The sequence below is a fragment of the Epinephelus fuscoguttatus genome, linkage group LG16 (genome assembly GCF_011397635.1).
Source record: "Epinephelus fuscoguttatus linkage group LG16, E.fuscoguttatus.final_Chr_v1".
Taxonomy (NCBI): domain Eukaryota; kingdom Metazoa; phylum Chordata; class Actinopteri; order Perciformes; family Serranidae; genus Epinephelus; species Epinephelus fuscoguttatus.
In genome coordinates, this window is record NC_064767.1 from 33063211 (window position 1) to 33086818 (window position 23608).

Sequence of the window (23608 nt, forward strand, 5' to 3'; positions counted from 1 at the left end):
AGAAAACCTTGTTCCAAAAAATGGTTCTTTGGATACAAAGGGTTATTAATGAAACCCTTACGGTTCAGTTCAGACCAGATATTTGTGAGACGAGTTGAAACAGGCAGCTACTTGCAATGGGCCATTCTGCAACATTCTAAAAACTTTCCGGTTCACACCAATGCAACTAGACTAGTGAAACTGCAGAAAACAAACAAGATGGACTATATTCATAATAAATAGGCAACAATAATAACCAGTGCCAACTAATCAGTCACTGAGAATGTGTGTGTATGGGTGGGGGGGGGCATAAGCACACACACAATGAGCAGCAGCAGCAACCAACCGTCCGACACCCCTACACTGTGAAGATGGAAACAGAGGGCTCAGCAGGGATGGAGGCGATGGCTCCATGGGTAGACAACCCAAGACAATAGGTAGTTTTGATCAATCAGGTTAAAACAACACATTGGTTAATGGGTTAATTTAATCCAGTTTTGCATCAGTGGTGGAGTGACGCAAAGTGATTTTTTAGTGTGTAACTGTGGGGTTGTGAGTCTGCCATGGACACAGGAAGGACTGCTTGGATAACCAAGCAGTCCTTCCTTCACAAAAAGTGTCAGATTTGATTAGTTGGCTGTAAGATGTGGCTGAAAATTTGAGGAAGAGAAAAATGGTCAATAGGAGAAGAAAGCAATGATGACATAAATGGGAACAGACAGAAAGGGTAACAGACCCGGGTCAAATAATCTTGAACATTTACTTTAACCTGCTTGGAGTACCAGCAGGTTAGGTGGGGTTTACACCATTAAAACAGCTCAAATAGTGTCAAGTCAAGTTGCCAGCCACAGAAAAGTTCAACAAACTGACTTTCAAATACTTTCAAATGATTGTCTAATAGTTCTGGCACTTGTTGTATTGTTCTATGTGGCAAATCCCACCCATCTGGCACCGAGGCAGAGCCAACACAAATCATAAAAATTATCGTCAAACGTTATTTGGCTTAGTTTTTAGGCCCCTGGTGGGAAGGGGGGGAAGGAGAGATGGAAAATAGAAGAGTTATCCTCTCTGCCGTGAGTCTCTAGCTCCCCCAGTGGGGCGGCTGAGGCGTCTCTCAGGCATTCTGCATCCGTTTGTCATGTTCTTATCTGTCATCCATTAAAGCATAATGGAGAGCAGATGCCCTGGAGATGGATAGCTAACCATAACACCCACCCACACACACGTACACACACTGAGACACACACAGACATCTGCAGCATCCATAGAACTAGGTCTAATTACATAACACTTGCCTCGCTCCCTGTGGAACACTGGCAACCATGCCAGGTTTTCCAAAATCAAGAGATGCTGGGGTGGTATGTGACACCCACACTCATAAACACACAAAATTACAACTGAAATGTACACTCATGCACACTTAAACAGAAGGAAGTGCGTACAAACACACTTTTCGCACAAATATACAAAACTGATTGAACGATCACAAGCAGGAAAAGACAAACGCACGCACACAGACTCAATTGGTCACACATTCAGATGCAATGATGTAGCGATGGGGAAATGGAACAACAATTAGCGTAACGCCTTGGGAGAGCAACGCCTATAAACTGCTGAGGACGCACAGCCAAGAATAGACCGTCAGAGAAAGGAAAGGAAGAGAGGGAAAGAGGGGAAAAAGTGCACTGTCACTGGGACCGAATCACCACCAAGCCTCATCACTTGCCAAGAAAAACAGCCATCACCAAGAACACAGAAGGAGAAAGAGGAAGAGAAAGAGAGAAACAGACAGGGAGGGATGGAAAGAGAGGAGGGGGAAAGGCAGATGGAGAGAGAAACAGAAGCAGAGGGACAAAGAAAGAGGTACAAAGAGACAGAATAGGGAAGCCAGTGTGAATTGGATAGTTTGCAGTCAGAGTGGAGGTCAGGGCTAGAGGGACGACGTAATTGGACGGCCCTATGAAGGCGATGATGATGATGCACGGATGCTGATTGGAGGTGAAGGGCCGACGCCGTGGAGACGGGGCCAAAGTGGCTGTCCGTTTACGTGGAAACGAACATTGTTATGAGTACAGTTTGTCCTCTGATGTCATCCTCCTGCTTCTCATGGCCGGGCCTTCAGCCATACCGTCCAGCCGAATGCTGGTAACACACACAGAAACACACACACACACACGCTAACACACACACACACACACACACACACACACACACATACAGAGGTATGAAAGAGTAAAAAAAAACCCACAAAATGCAAATAATCACATATTAACACTCACAATTCACAAAAATACATCTACAAAGCTCATACAAATACACACGTTAACATACAAAGGGGTGAAACAGCAGCTAAGGCCTTATGAATACAACACCTCAGTGTCACTCAACACTTGGATGACTTATTATTTTACCATGAATCAACAAAGTGATGATGATACAAGAGGCTCTATTTATGGAGATGCAGTGGGTAGGCTGCTGAAAAGTGTTGAGAACTGTCCCCCCTCTCTCTAAATGGAGGCTTTAGAGTCTGGGCAGAGTGTAAGTAAGCCGGCTGTCTCATTCTAGGCTCAGCTCACATTGACCGATTAGATCTCCTTCTGGGTTTGGCGAACGATGACGGATACTGTCACCATTGGCAAAGTGGGTCTCCACATGCACAGTCACGAGTCTCCACCCTGCAGCCTCCTATCACACTTACCCACAGGGAGCAGAACACACACACACACACACAGCCTACTGGCCTTTGGGTAGCCTGAAACTGACTATCTCATGGATCATAATGGTTTAGTATATAACAGGAACATGACAAAATATAGAGTCAACCTTCCTGTTAATTATGAGAAAACAGGCTACAGTACAAATCATTAAGACTAACATTCATCATGTTAATAGTTTAGCCTATGTAAGTGATCCCATGCAATTGTTATTACACAGAGACAGCTTTTTGGAATAATTTCATGTAAAACAACTATGTAATGTTTGTAGCTATGTGCACGCAGATAGCCAGGCAAGCTGAGTATCTGCACACCAAAGGGCCAGGCATGGCTAAAAACAAGCAGGAGTTCTTTCTGAAATGTTCTGCATGTACAACAATAACTGTACCAAAGGGTGTGATCACAGAAAGCTATATGCTCAGTAGATTGATAAAGGCATAGCCAATGATTTTACAAGATCTTAATCCACTTGATCCACACTGAGCAGGATCAAATGATAAGCAGAGGACTTAATCTGTGAGTTATAGCGTACAGCTTTAATAATCTGTGTTTTCCATTAATTATTTATCAGTTTTAAGTGTTTTTGTATGACTAATCTTTACACAATTGCAGCTTTGAACCATGGTTGGGGAACCACTGGTTCTAAAATAGCTTGGCCTTGCTCATGCCAATAGATGGTAACATTATCAAACATGTTGATAATGCAATGTCAGACATAAACAAGAAATTTGTTTTTCTTCTGTGGCTGTAAATACAACACATGGGTACACCATACATTGTATGAAATAATTGACATAGCCACTGTAATGTCACCTACTGGTTTAATAACAAGATATCAGATGCCAAGACAAGGTGCCTACTCATTCCAATGGAGTTGCTCAGCTAGCACATATGCCAGTGAAAGTTTCTAGCTTCCAGATTTACTTTTGCAGTATGCGGCCCACTGAATATGCACAGAAGTGGTTCTCCAGCTGGACCCACCCATGAGTTCACGCTCAGCTCATAGACTTTACACTGTGATGACATCACAGATTTTAAAATCGCTCAAATCACTTGAGATAAGTTTTACTAATATAAACCTAAAACACTATAAAACATGCTTAAGGTGTTTAAAAGTTTAAACAGACGTCTCTTTTATAATGGTGGTCTATGGGCAAAATGCTTTTTGGGCCACAGGGGATATTTAACTGCAATACTCTGAGTGGCCACTGAGAAAAATGGCTGCAGGGCTGAGCAATGTTCCTGAGGGCCTGCTTTGGCATTTTCACCATCATCATCCCGGGTTTTTGGAGCTATGAGTAACCATATTTGGATAAGAGGGTGAAGGTAACATTAACACTAGCTGTTAGCTTCTTAGCACAGTGCATTTACAGCTGTGGTTAACTGTGATACTAAGGCTAATGCTAATTTGCTAGCCAAAAACAGGCTTAAAACCATTAAAACAAAATGTACATACCAAAAAACTGATATCCAACTCCTCTGATGGTCTTTTAGTCCAACCAAACACTGAACAAGACTTTTTAGGTGACCAAAAAAAACACACTGTAAAAGTGTACTCTGTGAATCTGGGGTTACACCATTGTCATGTTACCTGACCAATGTTGTCAGTGTGACACCAAAACTATTTTTGTACCAGGCTGTGAATATGTTTATTTCTGCTGTAAAGTTGAGCATTTTAACATGGGGGTCTATATGTGGATATATCCACAAGAGGATTGACTCATCCTTGAAGGCAGCCTCAAGTGGCTATTTGAGGAACTGCAGTTTTTGGGACTTCCACATTGGCTTCCTCATTAGCCCAACAGTAACTGGCTGTGGCTGGTTAGCTCTGACAACTGACACCGCATCACACACTTCCCTATCCGTGTGTTGAGTGGCTTGCTCAGCCTTGTGACTCCACACCCAGTGTGTCATCAGTGTCACAGATGCTTGCCCTGCACCTATGCCCCACTGGATCCAGACTTTGATTTGCTGAGAATCAGCTCAACCCAGCAGCACTTGGGCTAGGCTTAAGGCAGTGCTGGCACCCAAAATTGGACCAGTGTTAGACAGACTCTGACATGCCATTTATCACAAGTTTGGCATCAGTCCCAGAACCAGCCATACTGGTTTTAGGCTTCTGTTGGACCCATTTTGGCCTCCTGGGAATCTAACATCAGCTGTGTTATAAACAACATTGGTAGCTTAATTAAGTAGTTCAAATCAGTTTATTTTTGATGTCATATTTCATGTGGGGGAGAGCGGGGCAAAACCTAACGCGGGGTAAATTATAACAGTCTTTTTAAGTGGTTACACAGGGTTGAACCTTTCATGCTTTGGGCCAGTTGACCACAATATCACCAAACTGTGACCCACAAAATTCTACAAACATTGGAGTTCAGTGACAAAGAGTGTTTTCAGCTGATTTAAGTAAATGCCTAAAACATAGCACCATTTTGAATTATCTAACCAACTTCATGCAGGTGTTAGCTAAACTTGATAAAAATTTCCAGCCAGCGGGGTTAGTTGTAACGCAGTGTTACAACTAAGCCACCTGTAGCGCATTTTCTCTATTTTTGCACTTAAAATGTATGCTCAGTTTGAACTAATGTCCTCAATTAAATGAGATATACTTTGTATTTTAATTTGTCAGGTCCAGAGTTGGGTATAATGCGTTACTTTGTGACGTGTTAGAGTACTTTGATTACTTTTTGCAGTAACAAGTAACCTAACGCGTTAGTTTGCTGTTTGAGTAATCAAATACTTAAGTACATTTTCAAACAAGACATCAGTTACTTCCTTTACTTTTAGAACGCTGGTCCTTCAGCTCCGAAACAGCAACGACTGTCTTTTGGTTCTAATAACGGAGATAACGTTAAACCTATCAGTCCAAAAGAAGTCATGAAGCTTGTGGCTCGCTACGTGGTAGAAGAAATGCTGTCGTTGTCTACGGTGGAGTCAAAAAAAAGGTGGAGGACTCACTGACAGACGGGTCAGACTCAGGAGGACTTGCATTATGCCTGGTCCACACTACATGACTTTTCTGCCTGTTCTGAAAGTCACTATGTCACATTACACGATTGTAGAATCAGAAAATCGTGCTGTGACTTGGCCAACAGACGTGACACACTACACGATGGTCCTCACCAATTATCCCCGGTCGTCTTTCACGATGTGTGTGATGTCATCGGGTTATTCTTGTCCTATTTTTATTACTTTTACTATTATTTGAGTCACTGTGTCTGTTCATGTGCCAGCCGAAATATTGTTGTAGTCACCTAAAAGCGTCAGCAGATGGCAGGAGCTACATTTGAAGTGCCATATGTAAACATTCAAGCTACTGTATCCTCCACAGGAAGTTCCTACAAATGTTTCACAATAAAAGCCTATTTAGAAAATGGAGGGATTCTCTCAGCCGAAGTTATAAGGGGCTTTTAATTTGAAACAAGTGTCGAGTTTGAAATGACGGCGCGATGTGTTAAATTTACAAAGACAACAGGAGCAGATGAAAAGTAAATATATAAAAACAGAGAGTCTATAATGTAGTCTGTTTGAAATAAAGCTGGGAGCCTCTGCAGTTGCGGTGAGTAAAAGCCCCGTCACTATTTTTTAATGTTATTACTTTATGTCCGTCTCTATTATGAGGACGTAACATTGTTTGCTAGCTTGATGCTAATGGCAGTAATGTTAACTCAGCAGGTTGACAAAGTGCCTCTGCTGTTTCACGCCATATTATTTCCCCTTTTACTCTGTGTGGTAACATCCCTAGAGAACGCTGGGGTGTTGTTGTCATACAGTTGTCTACGGCAGCAGATCGTTCTGTGTTTCTACTGGTCAAAGTGACGGCTGTGATGGGAGAATTGGATCTCAGTGAAGGGCAAGTGGTCCATAACTTTAATTTTGGAGACAAAAAAATGTAGGCTTAGCGCCCTGTGTTCAGTTGCCCAGTAGGAAATGTAGAATACTCAAAAGTACTTTAAAAGTGCTTGAGTTACTTTCCTCAGGGAGTAACGTTGGAAGTACTTTTAAAGTAATTGAGTTACTTTACTCAGGGAGTAACAGAGTAAAGTAACTGGTTACTTTAAAAAAAAAAGTAATGCAGTAACGTACTTTGATTACTTTTAAAGTAACCATTATCCAACTCTGGTCAGGTACCTCATTAGCACAAAATTTCAGTTTTGTCAATATTCATACATTTAATACTCTGATTTTGACATGTGGTTCTAGGTTACCTAATCTATGTACATCTATCGGTCCAACCATTGAATACTGATGATAGACTAACAGTTGGATGGATAGCTGTCCTTCCTCTGATGCTGATGGAGAAATAGGTATCTACATCTATCCATCAGTCTATCACAGATGAAAAGAGAATTGAGAAAGAGAATATAATATCCACACATACTATGGATCCATCTGTGTGTTGATCTTTCCATTCATAAAGCATTGGTGGTTAGATGAGGGATGTACAGATGTATCTATCATAGATAGAGCCATAAACAGTATCAACCTGTAGTATATAGATAGAATTGTATTGAATTAATTGTGTTAAACAGACTTTTCCAGCAAGTGTTACAACTAACCCTCTGCCTGTTAGAATTAACCCCAGCCATGGGGCACTTCCGTCACTACTCGGTGCAATTGTAAAAGAAAGGTTCATTGTTATGTCTTTCAGTTCAAGAAAATAAACAACTGTTCATTTGTAGCTAAGATGTTCATGTTCTTAGAATAAAACAAACAACAAAAAACAACACCTATCATCCCTTATCTTACTATATAATGACATTTTTCTCCTCACTGACTTGGTCAGTCCATGTGAAATTTAGCTTAGCGGTAGAGGGTCATGGGAGGATGCGAATGAAGCAATATTACATCAATTGGCCAAAGGGGGGCGCTATAGCAACTGATTGAAATTGCAAACTTTGAATGGGCATAATTCATGCCCCATATGTCGTAGAGATATGAAACTTTGCACAGAGATGCCTCTCCTTATGAGGAACAAATTTGCCTCAAGAGCCCATAATTCCGGTTACATAGATTTTCTGCCATTTTGAATTTTTTGAAAAACACTTAAAATCTATCTCTTCCTAGGAAGTTTGACCGATCTGCATGAAACTCGGTGAACATAATCTAGGGACCAATATCTAAAGTTCCCTCTTGGCAAAAGTTGGAAAACTTACTAAAACTGAGCTTCTATAAGGCAATGAATATTGCGGAGGGCATGGCTCATCACATAAAGGTGTGTAACATCTCAAGGGTTTCACCGATCACCATGCAACTTTGTAGGCATATGACCACACATAATCTGAGGGGACCCCTCCTTTATTGACCCAATCAAACAAAATAGGGGCGCTAAAGAGCTAATTTCTTATCTAGGCCTAACCACCATATATATTATATATAGATATTTAGAACAGGACGCCTCAAGGTGACTGGAGAAATTTAACTCTAATTGGCAACTGGGTGGCGCTATAACAACAGAAAAATGCTTAAAAATGGCTAAAATGCGACCGATCGCTGTGGCTCGCCCTGTGGCCCAATGGGTTTTGTTTTTTTTTCTGATTTTTGGTATGACTAAGTCATGGTATGGTATGGTGTACATAATCACAGAAACTGTCAGTGTGTCATTCTGTCACTCAGTCATTCTGTCTGTCCCATGTTTTTCAAAAACTCTGTCTGAATACATTTCTCTTCTTAATGGGTTCAGTTGACTATCAAATCTGCAATTTCCTATGACCTGTATCCCAAACACACACCATGTGAAACTGTACATGGGCAACTGTGCACTCAATGGGTATGGACTAGTGACAAATAATTTACTTATATTGTGATTATCATGTCCTTTTTTTCCTATAAAGCTTAACATTTTCCAACAGGCCAATACACCCAAAACTGTGTGCTCCATTAGCACAGAAAGGAAATCCCAGTTGCTAAAGTTCACCAGCCAGAGTATACAGCTACTGAACTCTGCTGTAGGTGAAGCCAAACAAGACTCAACCTGTTCCACACATGGATTATTAACACATGACTGGATTTGTTCTTGTTTAATTAGGCTGGTTGATCTGCAAACAACTGCAGCAGGTTTATTTTGGCTAATGTGTCACCACTGGCTGTGAGTCATGCCATGACAGATGAGGTGAGCTGGGATCTAGAGATAATTATATGTATAGATTGAGTGATTTGAAGTTTCCTTTGTTTTGTTAAGTTGTTAATGTTGTCATAGACATCTTGAACATGGACCAAGAAACTATCATATTTCAGAGAGTGGAGAGTGTACTGTACATTAGATGAATTGCTGAGGGCAGTTCAGTAAGAGTCCACTCTTATTCACAGCAGGAGGCTGAGGACAGCAGTTGAGTGGGAAGGATCAAACACTAACACCTGATGGCTGCACTGCAGAGCCACAATTACATATGTGGGGATTTGAAGAAGCAGCCGGTATATTTGCAGGTTGGCCTGGTGTTAAGGAATGTCGACCTGTGAATGGAGATCATAGGTGCAATCCCCTCACCACCCCAAAGGGAAGTATATCACTATTAGGTTGTCCTTGGGCAGGGCACATGGGCCATATCCAAACCCAACATATATGGATTGAAACAAACATAAAGACAAGAACGAAGAGTAAATGTCACAAATAGTTTAATGAAGGATAATAAGGCAGAAGAAATAATTAAACTAGGTTTATAATTATATGTTTAATTGGAAGTGGTTTAATGGATGACTGTGATTAAGCAGCCTTATCTGTGTAACCTCAGCCAAACTCTTTATAGTTTGTTTATACCAGTAATACAGCAACCAAAGTGCTCTGACAGATATGTGAATGTTCTCTGGGGCCTGATTGTGTAGGTATGTCCTATGGGACACCCAGATAATATGAGTCCCCTCATAAATTCACAGCTTTCCAGGGAACTTAGTGTTCTTTGGGCAGCAATGATTGACTGCCGTTCCAAGGGTCATTATTTTCTGGGTGAGTGGCTACATCTTAGAGGAGACAGCAAGTAACTCATGCCTCCAGGACCAGAGCTATAAATCTGAGTGTGTGTGTGTGTGTGTGTGTGTGTGTGTGTGTGTGTGTGTGTGTGTGTGTGGATACAATATATTTGTGTGACTCCATGTCAGTGTGTTGCCTCAAGGCTCACTTGATGCTGCTGTGGAGCTTGCTCTTGCTTGCCCATCAATCAATTCTCACTTTAGAATTGTAGAGTTGCATAGACACAGAGTCAAATTAGTTACCTCTGAACTTAAAATATCAGTGACTGGTGGATTCTGAAGTTAGAAAAGAAGAGGAAGGTCCTCACACTTGTTGCTTCCAGTTGAAGTGCAATATAAATTTATTTAGCACATCCCAAAAAACAGTGACGTGTTACGAGCAGCGTATGCTCTTCTTCAGACTGGACGACTGGATTCTGAAGTTAAATATCTGAATTCTGCATCCACTTATGCTCTGCCTAGATGATACAGGTAGAAGGTTGGGTTGAAAATGGTAGCAGGTGTTGGATGTATATTTGTAAATCTAAACTGACTAGACTGACTCCAAACCCTGCTGTCAAACAGTATAGGACCTTACTTAAAGGTATGAGAAACAACAAAAAGAATACAATGTGATCTCATCCCAACCAGTTCTCACTCCCACGTCATCAAATACTGACACAGTGACAACGTTTACATGCACACCATATTCTTGTATTATTCGGAATATCCTCAATATTCTGGCTGCGCATGAGTCATGTAAACACACGCATAACCCCATTAAGGTCACATTCCAAATAAGACCACTGGCATATGCCAGAATATTGTGACATGTATACACCTTAATCGGAAAATTCCCCGTACCGGAATATTCAGTAACATCTGCACATGCTCGATTCACAAGTCGGTGTTGTTATGGTTATGGCAAGTGGGGAGAACAGCAGAACTGGCTTCGTACCTTCATTCACAGACTCCGGGGGGCTCTGACTGGCGTGAACGGCATAAGCTGGATACACTAATTCGCTTTTTCTTCTTGCTCTCGTCTTCCATTGTTGAGGACAAAATGGATCAGCAGGAGTGTTGTAGTTAAATTGTGGTGCAAAAGCACCAAGTAGGTCAACACAGGGGTATGTCGGAAACAAACATTACAGCTTCTGTTCATTGTAAACACAACTTCTTCTTCTTCTTCTTCTTCTTCTTCTTCTGTATTTCCGGCAGACCAGACCATAGGCGTATTGCTGCCCCCCACAGGTTGAGTGATGCATTAGCCTAAATAAGAGTGTTTCTGGTAGCGTTTCCAGTTGCTGCAGCGCATATAAACACCTTATGCGGAATATTACCTCAACCAGAATATTGACCTTAATCGGAATATGGTGTGCATGTAAACGTAGTCATTTTGTCACACCCCTGGGAGTCTGATAGAGACAAATGGCACCATTTAACATCTCTCTGTGAGACAGAGCTGAAACACATTATAACACATGGTTAACATTGTGAAACGATCGCAGTTAAGTTAGACAACAAAACTACTACTACGATTTGGGTTAAAATAAGTATGTCTGTTAGTGCACGACAACTGTACATAACTTACGTAATTTTATATTAAACTACACTGTGTTTAGTTTCAAATGGGACACGAACTGTGTTCTCCTGGGTGAAAGGCTGGATGTGTTTGACCCATTTCAGGGACTTTCTCGCATTTTATACTATGTCAGTTGCTCTCAGCATCAATTGTTGCCCCAGATGAGTTGACAGTGAGTTAGTTAAAAGCCCTGTGTATCTTTTAAAGATGATAAAGGTTGTCTTTAGCATCAGTATCAATGAGGGATGTGACAAAGCATAGGTATTTCACGACTTGGGAATGAGAACAGGCTGCTCATCCCTACTCATTACGAAAATGTCACCCAGGACAGCCTTTTTGCATTGTATCTTGATGCAAAACGGGTTCAGCAGTAAGAAGGGACCAGCGGTTAGGTTAAGGAAACAAAACTACTTGGTTATGATTAGGAAAAGTTTGCGCCAAAAATCCAGCTTTGGTGGCACAAACACTGTTGGAAAGGCAGTGGTGTGCTGCCAAAAACAGGCCACAACTGATGTTGCTTGTTGGTTTAATACACTTGTCTCCTGTTTTAAAGTCTGTCTTTGTCTGTATTAATGTATAAAGGAGTAATCATGCATCCATGTGAGAGGTAAATTGTTTAAGTATGGAAAAATAGTGACATTGTTGCCTCTTCATTAGCAATGCATTCGACTGGTTATTGCGCAATTGAAGTGGTGTTGAGACGTATTTCAACGGCTTTTACATTCATCCACATTTTATTATTAGCCTGGATGTGCTGTTTCCTACCCTGCTAGCAAGCTTGCTATCACTTGCTGTTAGCATTCTAGTTAACACAGCACGTTTTAACACCTAGTTCATCATTCTTCAACACATATAAGGGTTCACTTTCACAAGAGTCAAACTCCAAGCCTCCAGGTCAAATTCAAAGCTTGAGCAATATGCTCTGGTTTACACACACACACACACACGCACGCACACACACGCACAAACACACACACACACACACACACACACACACATATTATGTGTGCGTAAACTGTCACATCACGTGCGTTCCTCATAACTGACTTTACTGGTTACCAACTGATGTTCTGAGACATGAACAGGCCTGCAGTTGGCGCAACGAGGATGACTCACTTACCCATAATAACACCCTCTGCTGTGATTTGCCTAAATCAATCAAACCTCAACAACAACAGTCGTCTTCTTTGACCTTATAAAACTGAGATTTGACATGAACTGTGTCATGTTTGTTGAAATCTGCTTGAATGAAGGAGACGTGTCAATAACAGGGGCATACAGTGCGTGATGTCTCTTTATATTTACAATCTGTTCACCTAAAATCACAGCACAATGTAGCAGATCTATTTTAGATCATCACTGAATATCTTTTTTTCTTAGCAGAAAGTTCATTGTTCTGTTCCTCACTACTGTATCCTGCAGCATATACAACCATATATTGAAAATCTTTGATCAATCATTCAAATATGTTTCCTTTTTTTAAGTTAATGTTCAGCAGAGTGTCTACAAAAACCAGGAAGATCCTAGTCTGACAGAAAACTGGGTGGCCATTTTGTTGGTTGGCCATATTGTATTGTTTATTTATAGTTCTGTGACAACGTCATCCGAGGAAATGTCAGCTCAGTCTGCGGTCTTGTATTCCAGCCCCCCGTCTGCTTCCCAGAGATACTATCACATCACTTTTTTCTCCAAATAGCATGATGACTCTAAATCATTGTGACGTAGGGAGAAGGCAAGGAGCTGGCTCGATGAAAACCGGCAACAACAACACCTCGCAGTGAATGTGAGAAGGCGGCGGCAGCCTCGGGATCGAGGGAAAGCATTGTGACAAGAGCTGCGTACTTGTTGTTATTGTTATGATACAGCAAGACAAAAGTGAAACATTTTTCTCTTTGCAATGGAAAACCGCTCGGCTCAGTGCACTCCAGCTGCTCTGGTTTCCTCCCTCACCCACCTCCCCCGGCAAGACGTCTTTCATGCCATTGTGGATATGGCATGCTGGAAACACAATGAAACAAGCATGAACCCAAACTACACTTCCCCTGGCACCAGCGCTGCATTGTGGGAACCGATGGGAGGAGATGCTGGGTCAGGGGAAACTCAACCGGGGCCTTTGCACCCACAGCTAACAATTTATGGTTGAGAAAGCAAAGACAAAGGGCAGCCATACTGGCCTTCTGGCTACTTCCTCGTGATTACCGACCTCTTTTCATGCTTTACCTTTACAAAGTTACTTCTTTCCATCTGTTGGAAGCCAAGTATGTGGAGGTTACCAAATTTTTTTCCCCCACCTGTTGGTGAAACAAATCCAAGTTTGAAATTGTTTCAACACTTGAGGGAAAATAAATGTTACATTTGACAATGATTAATTGAATAAGATACATAAGGAATATATTAATGGACACCATATAGAATGAGGCATTCGTATTGTAAACTGTCAGAAAGTGTAGTGTGATTATATAGTACTGGCTTGTGTCACAAGGTGGTGTCTGTCTGTTTGATGGAGTTACAGGTGTGTGTAGCATCTGTTTGTAAGGTCACTTGTCTACATAAAAGAAAAAATTATAATAATTACAATAGCAGCACGTGTTGGTTGCAGCAGTCCTCCGAGCCATAGCTAGTCAATATGCATCAGTGACTCAAATACTAAGTTGTCCATAGCAGTTGTGCGGTTTAACTAGCCATCTAAACACTCGTTCTAATGCCAAACGGTGCGATGCCATTGTTCCGACAGCCCAAAATTCCAAAGCCCCATTAGTCTGAAAAATGTCCCATTGGACCGAAAGCCCATTTCTCCAACAGCTCATTATTTCAAAAACAAATGTCTGTTGCTCTGAAGTCCTGTTTCTCTGAAAAAACACACTTCCTGCTGTTACTTTCAGTTTCCAAACGTTTGAGCCACCAGTTCCTGGTGTTTTTTACCAGCCCTTCACAGCGTTTCCCAGCAGCATTTGAGCCCTTGAACCCAGGTATTTTTTTTACCGACCACTATATTTTTTTTCCATTGTCTTTTGTGGTACCAAATGTGGATGTTTAATGCCAAAACCTGATCTTTTCCTCACCATAACCAAGGGGCTTTTGTGCCTTAACCTAACCACACATTCACCACAGCGTTGCTGACAAATGTAACATATCAGGGGTTTACAGAAACGTACAATGCAAATTTTGGAGCAATGGACAATTGTTTTTGGGATAACAGGCTGTTGGAGAAATGGGCTTTCGGTCCAATGGGAATTTTTTCAGAGTAATAGGGCTTCAGAAATTTGGGCTGTTAGAACAACGGGCTGTCCTGTGCCACACTACCAGCTTCACAAAATCAGCTAACAGCTGTTGAAGCATCACTAGTGTTAGATGCTTACATGTGTAGTCAAGAGATTGGTTTATCCTGTTGTAACAGGTAACAGCTGTTTAGGTTACAGTGCTTTTTGTTGATATCAGAAAATGTGTTGCCTGGAAGTTTTGGAGCATTATTTGCTATATTAATATTTTTAACTTGTGTGAAAAGTGACAAAATTGAGTTGGAGCACCATAACTTTAAATGAAACCATTCTTTTTTTAATAATTGTTAAATTATCATCTTTTTCTTTTTTCTTTTTTTTTTGTTAATTAACCAACTACTAATAATGAACACATCCACTAAATGATAAAGGAAATTGTGATGTGTTGAAGAGTAGGTTTTGAAACACATATAGAAACAAAGAAGATGAGCAGGATACTTCAGAGCAGACAGTATTGAAGTCTTCAGTTAGCTGCTCATTTTATACCTTGGAGCCAATTAAGGTTTAGTTGGCAGTGTATTGTTTTGATTAAAGAAATACCCTCAAGCTCACCAGCAACACCCGTTTACAGCACAGATCATGAGCTCACCTCAGGGGGCTCTATAGGTAGCAATTACAGCCACCACCCACCTGAACCACACACACAAACCATCTCTATCCCTCTTTCTCCTGACCATGACCCTGTTATCCATCTCCTGTATCTCCTTGTCCTCCCTTCTCAGTGAGATCAGATTACAGGCCCATCTGATAATGGTAAACACTGTGGTTAAATGTTGGGCTGGGCCTGCGAGTACGTCAGTGTATGTTGGGGGATGAGACAGACGTAGTTGTCGGTGTACAAGGAGAGCCATTCCTGGTTCACCTTTTTTCTAGGAGCCGTCCTACCTTAAGCACTATGACACGCACACACACATACACACACTCATACTTTTGTTTGCATTTCGAAATAGATTATAGGCTGTTTTGTTTTCCTCCACTCCTAAATTCAATTTGCAACCATACATGCGGTCTGCGCTATGTGTTTAACTCCATCATCCGTTAGGTCATGGTCTGTTCAGCCGTGACATCCAGACCGTTCTGCCCTTGCAATCGAGCCAGCCAATTACAGTAATCCTATTGATCCAAAACACACCTAACCCCTCCATTACATGTTATCTGCAGGATCGACCACAAACAGCGAGGCAGCCTCTTACTGTATACATCCATGCGGTGAGTCGTACCTCTGAGCAGTGCTTGATATTTATGAAAGATGACATCTCCCATCCAAATCAAGCCCTTACTAGAAGCCTCCTCCCTTCAGAGTTTGAGTCAGACTTCTTGCTGGAGTAAGAGAAAAAAAAAAGCCAACTGGCTGCAGAAACGTTGCTGTGGTTATGTACAGCTGTCTAGTGCACAGACACGCTGGATTTATGTTTACATGCTAGCCTGGTTTAATCTGAGCCGCCTGAGTGGTGCTTAAAAGAGCTGGAATTTGGTGGATGTTAATCAAAAACACAGAGCTGAGAGGAGAGTGTCAATCATCGCCTGTGTGAAGAGTTTCTTTCTAATATTTTTGTTCTGTCTACATCTTGCTGACTTCATGGTCTTGTTAAATTGCCATGATTTTACTCTATATAAAATAGGGTTTAATGTGACCAAGTGACCTGAAAGACTGTAGCCAACTGTACTGTACTGTACTACACTAAAGGTTCTGAAAATTAAGCGACCTGAATATTCAGTATTTTTTAGAAGATATCTATTTTCTTGCCTGTAAAGTTTTAAGGCTTACCTCATTAGTTTATACTAGTAAAAGGGTAAAGATTAAAAGCAGACATATGTCACCTGAGAGCTGCATAGATGACACAAAGTAGGATGAGTAAACGTCAGTTAGCAGCACTTAAACCAGGCTTAGCATAAAGACTGGAAGCAGGGGGAACGGCTCAGTCACCAGAAGAAAATGTTGGCATTGTGTGTTTCGTCAAACCACAAATACATTTGCACATTTCAGATGGATCATAGCAACATTTCAAAAGTGATGTAATGTATGAGCTGACTCTGTTATCTCTGTTAGGAAAGATAAGTGGTTGTTTTTTATCGAGACATCACTGCTTTTCCTGCACAAACCAGGTATTTTAGGCCAAAAAATTACCTTTTTCTAATCATAACTGGGTGTTTTTGTACCTAAACCTAACTACACATTGGGGTTGAAATGTAATGTTTCAATGCATCTGCTACATAATAACATACAAATGAAACATATCCATGGTTTGCAGAAATTTACAATGCCAGCAATTTTCCTGGCAACTGGGCTGGGGGGAAACCACTTGTCTAGCTCTCTTGGAAATTATGAAATCCACCCTCCACCTCTAAAGCTGCTATTAACACGTTGTATCTTTTTGGTTAAGTTGCCTACAAACAGAAATGTAAAAAAAAAAAAAAAAAAACTAAAGCCACATCAGCTAAATACTAACACCAGCATGATAACAAGCTGATATTTAGCAGGTAGCTTATAAATGTTTACCATGTTCACCGTCTTAGTTTGGTTCGTTAGCATGCTCAGACTTGCAAATTAGCACTAAAAAAAAAGAGAGAAACTGACTTTTTGACCTAACCACAGCATTTAAAAGTTAGGCGATCACCACACAAATTGCAATCTTGTGGGGAACATGAATGTGTGTGCCAAAATTCATGGCAATCCATCCAGTAGTTGTTGAGACATTTCACTCTGAACAAAAAAATGCCAGCCTGTTGGAAAACTGAGGGAATCGCCAACGTCATTAGGTTTCATTGTCTATAAAACATGAATGTTTGTGCAAAATTTTGTGCCAGTTCAGCTAACGCATGAAAGTGTGGGACCGACCACTGACAATGACAATAAGTGACAGAGCCATGTGTGGCTCATAAAAAGTTGGATGAACAAAGTATTTTGAGATAGGTTAGAGGTCCCTTAAGGCAAGGAGAGGCTGGTTTCCACTATGGACTGATCATAAAAATCCTTCCATACCAATATGAAGCCATTATTCTGAAAATAAAACATATTCATATGTGCCCTTTAATTGGAACTGTGTTTAGAGCTATGCTTAGACCAATAGATTGGCTGGGACAAAGTGTTTTCAGGGAGGAGGTCTCAACTTTTTGGAAACAGAAAACTAAAACCCTTATTACGTGTGATTGGATAGAAAATAATCACGTTTTGGGGGGATTTTAGGTCCTACTCGTCTAGGAATGTTACATTACTGTGCTTATAATATTAAGATAATTACTAAATATTAAGTAAGATATTAAATTGTGTTGCTAAATGTTAAAAGATGGTTCAGAAGGAGCAGTAACAAGCTCCATAAACAGATAAACACTGTTAGTAGCAGTGCTCATGAGCTGAGTGTTAACAGACGGGCCACATACCAGTGTGACAGGCCTGTTTCCATTAAACAGAAAAGGAGTCCTGTGATCACCTGTTGCAGAAGGGTGGGGCTCTCATCCGCTGCTACAAGAGCGCTGAGAGATGGACAGATTGGAAGATGGGGGGCCGGATTCCTCCAACACAATCACACACACCTGAGATCAGATCATCACCTGCAAAAGACAGACACGCACACACAGATTAGACCCCCTCCCTCATCCCTCATGTACTCACACACACACTCACACACTGCAGAGGCAGAGACAGTCCACGTGTACAAAGCTCTGAAATGAGTGCAAATTGCGGTAACATAAATGCAGAAACCTCAAGGATTAGACTGGATGGGCTGCAACACCACGTATCATGATTCGAAGCAGACCTGTAGTGTTTGCAGCTCATTCTTGGGGTTTGGTTCATTGTGAGATTATACAGGTCATGTCAGGTAAGCGGTGACCTCACACAGAAGTGTACAACTTTTGTATACATCTATCCTTGGACTGTCCAAACTTAGTCATTCAAAGCAAATACTTTGAAGACAGGTTTCCTTCAGATGTTGCCATCCAGGAGGCCACTGCATCTGCTACTAGCTGGGGGACACACTCAAAAAAAAAGAGTTGCACAATGTACTCTTCATGCTGGACAAACACACACATAAACACACACACGAGAGCACATGGAGTCAGTAGGCAGGCATCCCCTTGTAGGCATTTCTGTGGGCAGCTGGGGCTCTTTAGTGGTCAAGGCAGACGCAGACACAGTCAGAATCAGAACAGCATGGAAATCTAAGGCCCTCATTAACACAGATGATTCAGCCCCTTTTCACAGGGCCATGCTGTGTGTGTGTGTGTGTGTGTGTGTGTGTGTAGGGGTGGGGGGGTGGGGGGGCTGGGAGTGGGCGTGGGAGCATCATCCACCACAGTATTGCTTATAATGGAAAGGTTGTGACCCCCCGGTATTTGCAAACAGTTCTTATAGTTAATTTCTTTCCTGCATAGGTGCCAGGAACTAATAGTATTATTACACTCACTGTTACTGTCATCATGTTTTCCTCATCTGGATTGTCCTCATATAATCACTTCACCATAAACAACTTGAAACACACGTCAACGCTAATTTGCAGCTACTGATGTTCTTGAGGCCAGAGGTGAGTGAGGAGGGCTGCAGGTGACCACAGATGTGTATGTGTGTGATCACAGAGGTGTCTTTTTACTGGTAGTAGGGGGTCAAAGGTCAACACAGCAACCACCACACAACACCAAAAGTAAACCACTGGCAATGACAGACTGATGGTGATGTAAATTAACTGCTTTCTGTCACGATGAAACTTAATCCCTTAACTTTTCACCAGAAAGTACCACAACTTTATGTTTCATCATGTGTTTTTATTATATATTAGGGGGATAAAAGTAGAATTTTATGATATTAAGGTATTTAATGGGCACATCTTAGAGTCATCTAAGAGTATAAACCAGGCTCTCAGGAAGTGTGGCAGGCTTTAAAGCCAATTTTCGTAGTGGCCAAACAGTGGAATTACAACTTCCAAGCCTGTCATGTGATGCAGTTGGGTCCAAAAAGACTTTTTCCCATAGACTAACATAATAGAAGAGACATCTATAAATCACTGGGTACTTTTTTTGAGCGTCAACTCCAACAAAATGATTCATTTCACTATCAGAATTAGTCTGTTAACATTTGAAAAGTCTAGAAGAGCTGAAAGATTGAATCTTTTTATCCTTATTCATGTTAGCAGAGAGCTAAACTGGAAGTAGCCAGTTTGGTCTGCTGAAGCCTCTAGTACACTCAGTGATGTGGAAGCAGTGCCGATTATCCAAGTAATTTTGTTTGAACCCATTAAAATGTACAAAATAAAAGTCAAGCCTTAATTCTGAACTTAAAGAGGCAATAACACTTAAGTTCACACCTTAACATTATTTTATGGGTAAATTCAGGCTTCATTAAAGGGTTTCTATGTGAAGTCAAAGAGTAGGAGGTGTCTGCACACAAGGTGGCTGAGAGGACAGCTAGCTGCTAACACTGCTAACTCCATACTTCAGACTGGTTACGTGTCATCACTGAGGCACCATGGGAGTTTTGGGGGAACACAACCGGCATCTTTAAATCCTAATAGTTAGGATTGGATTGAGTTCAGCGATGTTGTTATGTAGTTAGTTTGAAGGCTTTTATGGTTCCAAGCCATAAAAGAGAGGAAAATGGGAAGCTGTGGGACCCTCCATCTCTACATGTCTATGTCTGTGGAGAACATTTAATATCAGGTAAGATAATTAGCTAGCTAGCTAAGGCAATGTCTGATTTAACAATTGCTATGACCAGATTAATACTGTAAGAAAAAGCCAAAGCTACAATTTTAACTACTAACTATCCCCATGTTTATTAGCTAACAAATTCCTAAGTAGGCTAACAGTGTGTTCACACTGGGCGCGAGTAAAATATTCACCTCACTCTACTCGCGTGAGTTTGACCGCTGGAATATTTGTTTTAACTCGCTACATTCACACGAGTCATTCGCGCAAGTAACAGTGTGTTCACACCACTAGTAAATCAGACAAGTATGCCAGCCGGAAAGAAAGCTACATCGGTTGTGCTAACTGGGGCTAATGCTAGTGCTAACTTTGTTGATAGAAACGTACAGCCGATAGTTGGAATCAATTTTCAAAACTTACCAGACAGACCGACCTCCTCACTCACTTTCCTCCATGCCAGGTCTTTCTTGGTCCGAAACTTATAATTTGGGAACGTAACGTCATAACGCTCAGGGTGGCCACAAACAGCTATTATTAGCTTGTCCTCCATTTTCGGAACAACACAGGGCAGTTGTTGACCATTGAGGTCCATCCAGATGTGGCAGAGAAGTGTATAGTGTTATAGATGTATAGAGAACCTTGACAATAAAGAGGAGAGTCATGTAGCCTTTTAAGTCTACTTGATTTGATAATAAGGGACTTTGAATTTAAGGTGTTTAAAAGGGGTTTAATGTCAGTTCTGCCTTTTCAAATTAATGGTGACCTAAAGGAATCTCTGGCTACACAAGTCTAATACTTTAAATAAGCTGTTTGAGACAAAATCATCTCTGTTCTGGAGGTTTTGATTACATGGCATGACCTTCTTCAGCACATAAAATTTGTCAATGAAATTGTAAATTTCCATCTTTTCTTTCTCTTTCTGACTACTTTCAGTCTTCTCCTCCTCTTTGGTTTGAAAGTTGAGATTGAAAAATAATTCTTGACCTTGGAAACAGATAGGAAATGGAGGTTGTAGTGACTGTTTTGTCTCTACTGTTTTCAACCTTTCAAATTCAAACTTCTGTATGTTTTCAAGGGCAAATTAAGGATTAATTAAGCGATCCAGGGATCCTGGTTTCATAGTAAGTGAAAAAAATGAAAGAACTAGAATGGAAATGAGGCTATATTTGGAACAAGGAAATGCTCAAGGTACTGAATCACTATTGTGATCCAAGGATAACTGGGCATGTAGAATTGGTGGATGAGTGGATTTTTTCTTTCTTAACACTGGCAATGGAACTTCAGAGAAAGATCCATCTTGTACATGTGTCTGAACGTGTGGACTTAAGCTTAACTTATTGGACCCACCCCTTTAATTAATGGAGCCCGAGGACTGATGAAAAATAGGCCCCACTGCCTCGGGTAACCTGAAGCCAACTCCACACACACACACCCCCTGCTTGCCTGACCACCTGAAGCATTGTGGGATGTTGGAACAGCCGCCCCCCATCCTCCCCGCTTCTTGTCCCCCCTCCACCCACCCCCATTAAAACTCAAGCTACTGGAGGAAACACCCACTTCCTCCACATTCCTGAAGGATTTTCCATACAGAGAATAGTAAACAAACCTGTGAACAAAGAGCGAGCGTGGGGGGAGGGAGGGAGGGGCGCACGGACAAGTTAATGTTATTTCCTTCGTGTAGTAAATCAAACTAAAGGGTGAGGGGGGTTTCTTTTGCAAGTTGGTAGAGGTGTTTACCATCAGCAGCGACGGCGGCAGGAGCAGGAGAGGGAACAAAGGCCTGGGCAAAGGCCTGCATCACCCTCCTCATCCTCCCACTTACCTTTCCCAGATGCCCATGTACACACACCCACAAAGCCCCACATACTGCCTAGCACCACATGGGAGGAGAGAGGAGTTGGCAGTGGGAGGAAGGCCTCCTTATCAGCTTTCAGCATGGGAACCTCTGTGTTGTTCACTGACTCGTGTCAAAACCTTGGCCTGAACTTGACGCAGAGTGCTTGTGTGTGTGTGTGTGTGTGTGTGTGTGTGTGTAAAAGAAGGAGAGAGAGAGTGCAGAATCTGGAGAGACAGGAAGAGAAACAGTCTTTCGATAAGTGACATGTACAAACAGCCAATCAGACAGTTAGCTCAGAAGACAGACAGCTAACTGGAAAGATAGACGTTTGGCTTATTCCCAGTGGGACCGATAGACAGGTAAATGTTTGATCTGTTAACTGGCGTGTTTATGTAAGTGTATGTGCAGAACAAAGGGGAAGGACCTCGAAAGACATTTAGCATTTTACCCGAATGAGCAGGTGAGTCTTTGAATTTTCCAGTACTGAGGTGTCACGCTGGCATACAGCTGTTGACTTTTAAAAGCGCTGATTTGTACAGTTGTCAGACGTTTCCTGCTGGCACACTGGCACACACACATACAAAACCTTGGCCCGCACAAACCTCTGGACCTCCAAAAAAGTCGGCTTCCTCCTTTAAAGGTCACTCCACTCAGTGCTGACAGTTTCAGAGGGCATGTGAATTCAACATCCACCTAGCGTCCAGAAACAATAAACCCCCGTTCCAACCTAAGACCTACCAACCCGAGCTGGAGAAAATATCTGCTGTGCTCATGTAACACAGGAGGCCCGTTAAGCCGTGTTCCAGTGTCATGGAGGCCGGCACAGGATGTATGAATAACTCATCTTTTATCCTGGTATCTAGCAAGGGCCTACTAACTGTGAGTCCTGACCTGCTGCTTGTTCTGACGATGTCCTTTTTGCTCAATCCCTCTGGCAGAGGCCGGCCTTTAGCTGTGGATCCTGTCCCAGCTTGCACACAGGAATGTACTATTGAGAAAGCGCTGCACCGCAAACCCTCCCAGCCATTCCAACCCGTAATCAGATCCAGTCTGTCATCCCCCATCCTGTCTCCAATCTCCTTCTCTCTCTCTCTTTTTCTCTCTTCAATCCTTCTCTCTCTAAATGACATGCACACACGCAGAACACAAACACCCACATATTGAACAAGCACTCACACACCCACACAGAATCGCAGACACCAATTTGTAGACATGTAAGCTTGTGCAAACACAGTTCTTAAGTCACAGAGACTTTCCATACTGACAAGTAAATGCAGCTCTGCTGGCAAAACAGTGATTGTACACTGAATGTATAAAAGATGACTACAAGAAAAAACTGACATCAGAATTCTAGTTGGATTTCTGGAAGTTAGAAAGCTGCATTAGCTTGTAAGGTTTTCAATTTTTTTCTGTAATGTTTCGTCTACTTCCTCTGACCCACCCTGCCTGGCATTTTGTTCTCAGGACTGTTCATCATTTCATTAACTACAGAGTTACAGAGTGCTGCAGGGATGACAGGTTATTTTGTAAGCCAAACCAGAAGTTAGCGTCACCCTGGTTCCTTCAACAAAAAGCCCACGGGATTTTTCCATTAGATTTTGGATTATTGCAGAAAAAAAAGCTCTGTGGC

General features: G+C 41.7%; 1 long non-coding RNA gene across 3 annotated transcripts in view; it reads right to left on the reverse strand.

Annotated features, from left to right (window-relative positions):
* The window catches only part of LOC125903510 (uncharacterized), an 85133-nt gene that overhangs the window by 56294 nt on the left and 5231 nt on the right, over positions 1–23608 (reverse strand). For 2 of the 3 annotated variants that reach the window (XR_007451309.1, XR_007451310.1), the window contains exon 2: positions 17933–18053. This is a non-coding gene — a long non-coding RNA (uncharacterized LOC125903510). Of the gene's footprint in view, positions 1–17882; positions 18054–23608 lie in introns of all 3 variants that reach the window. The other variant, XR_007451308.1, reaches the window with a different exon arrangement.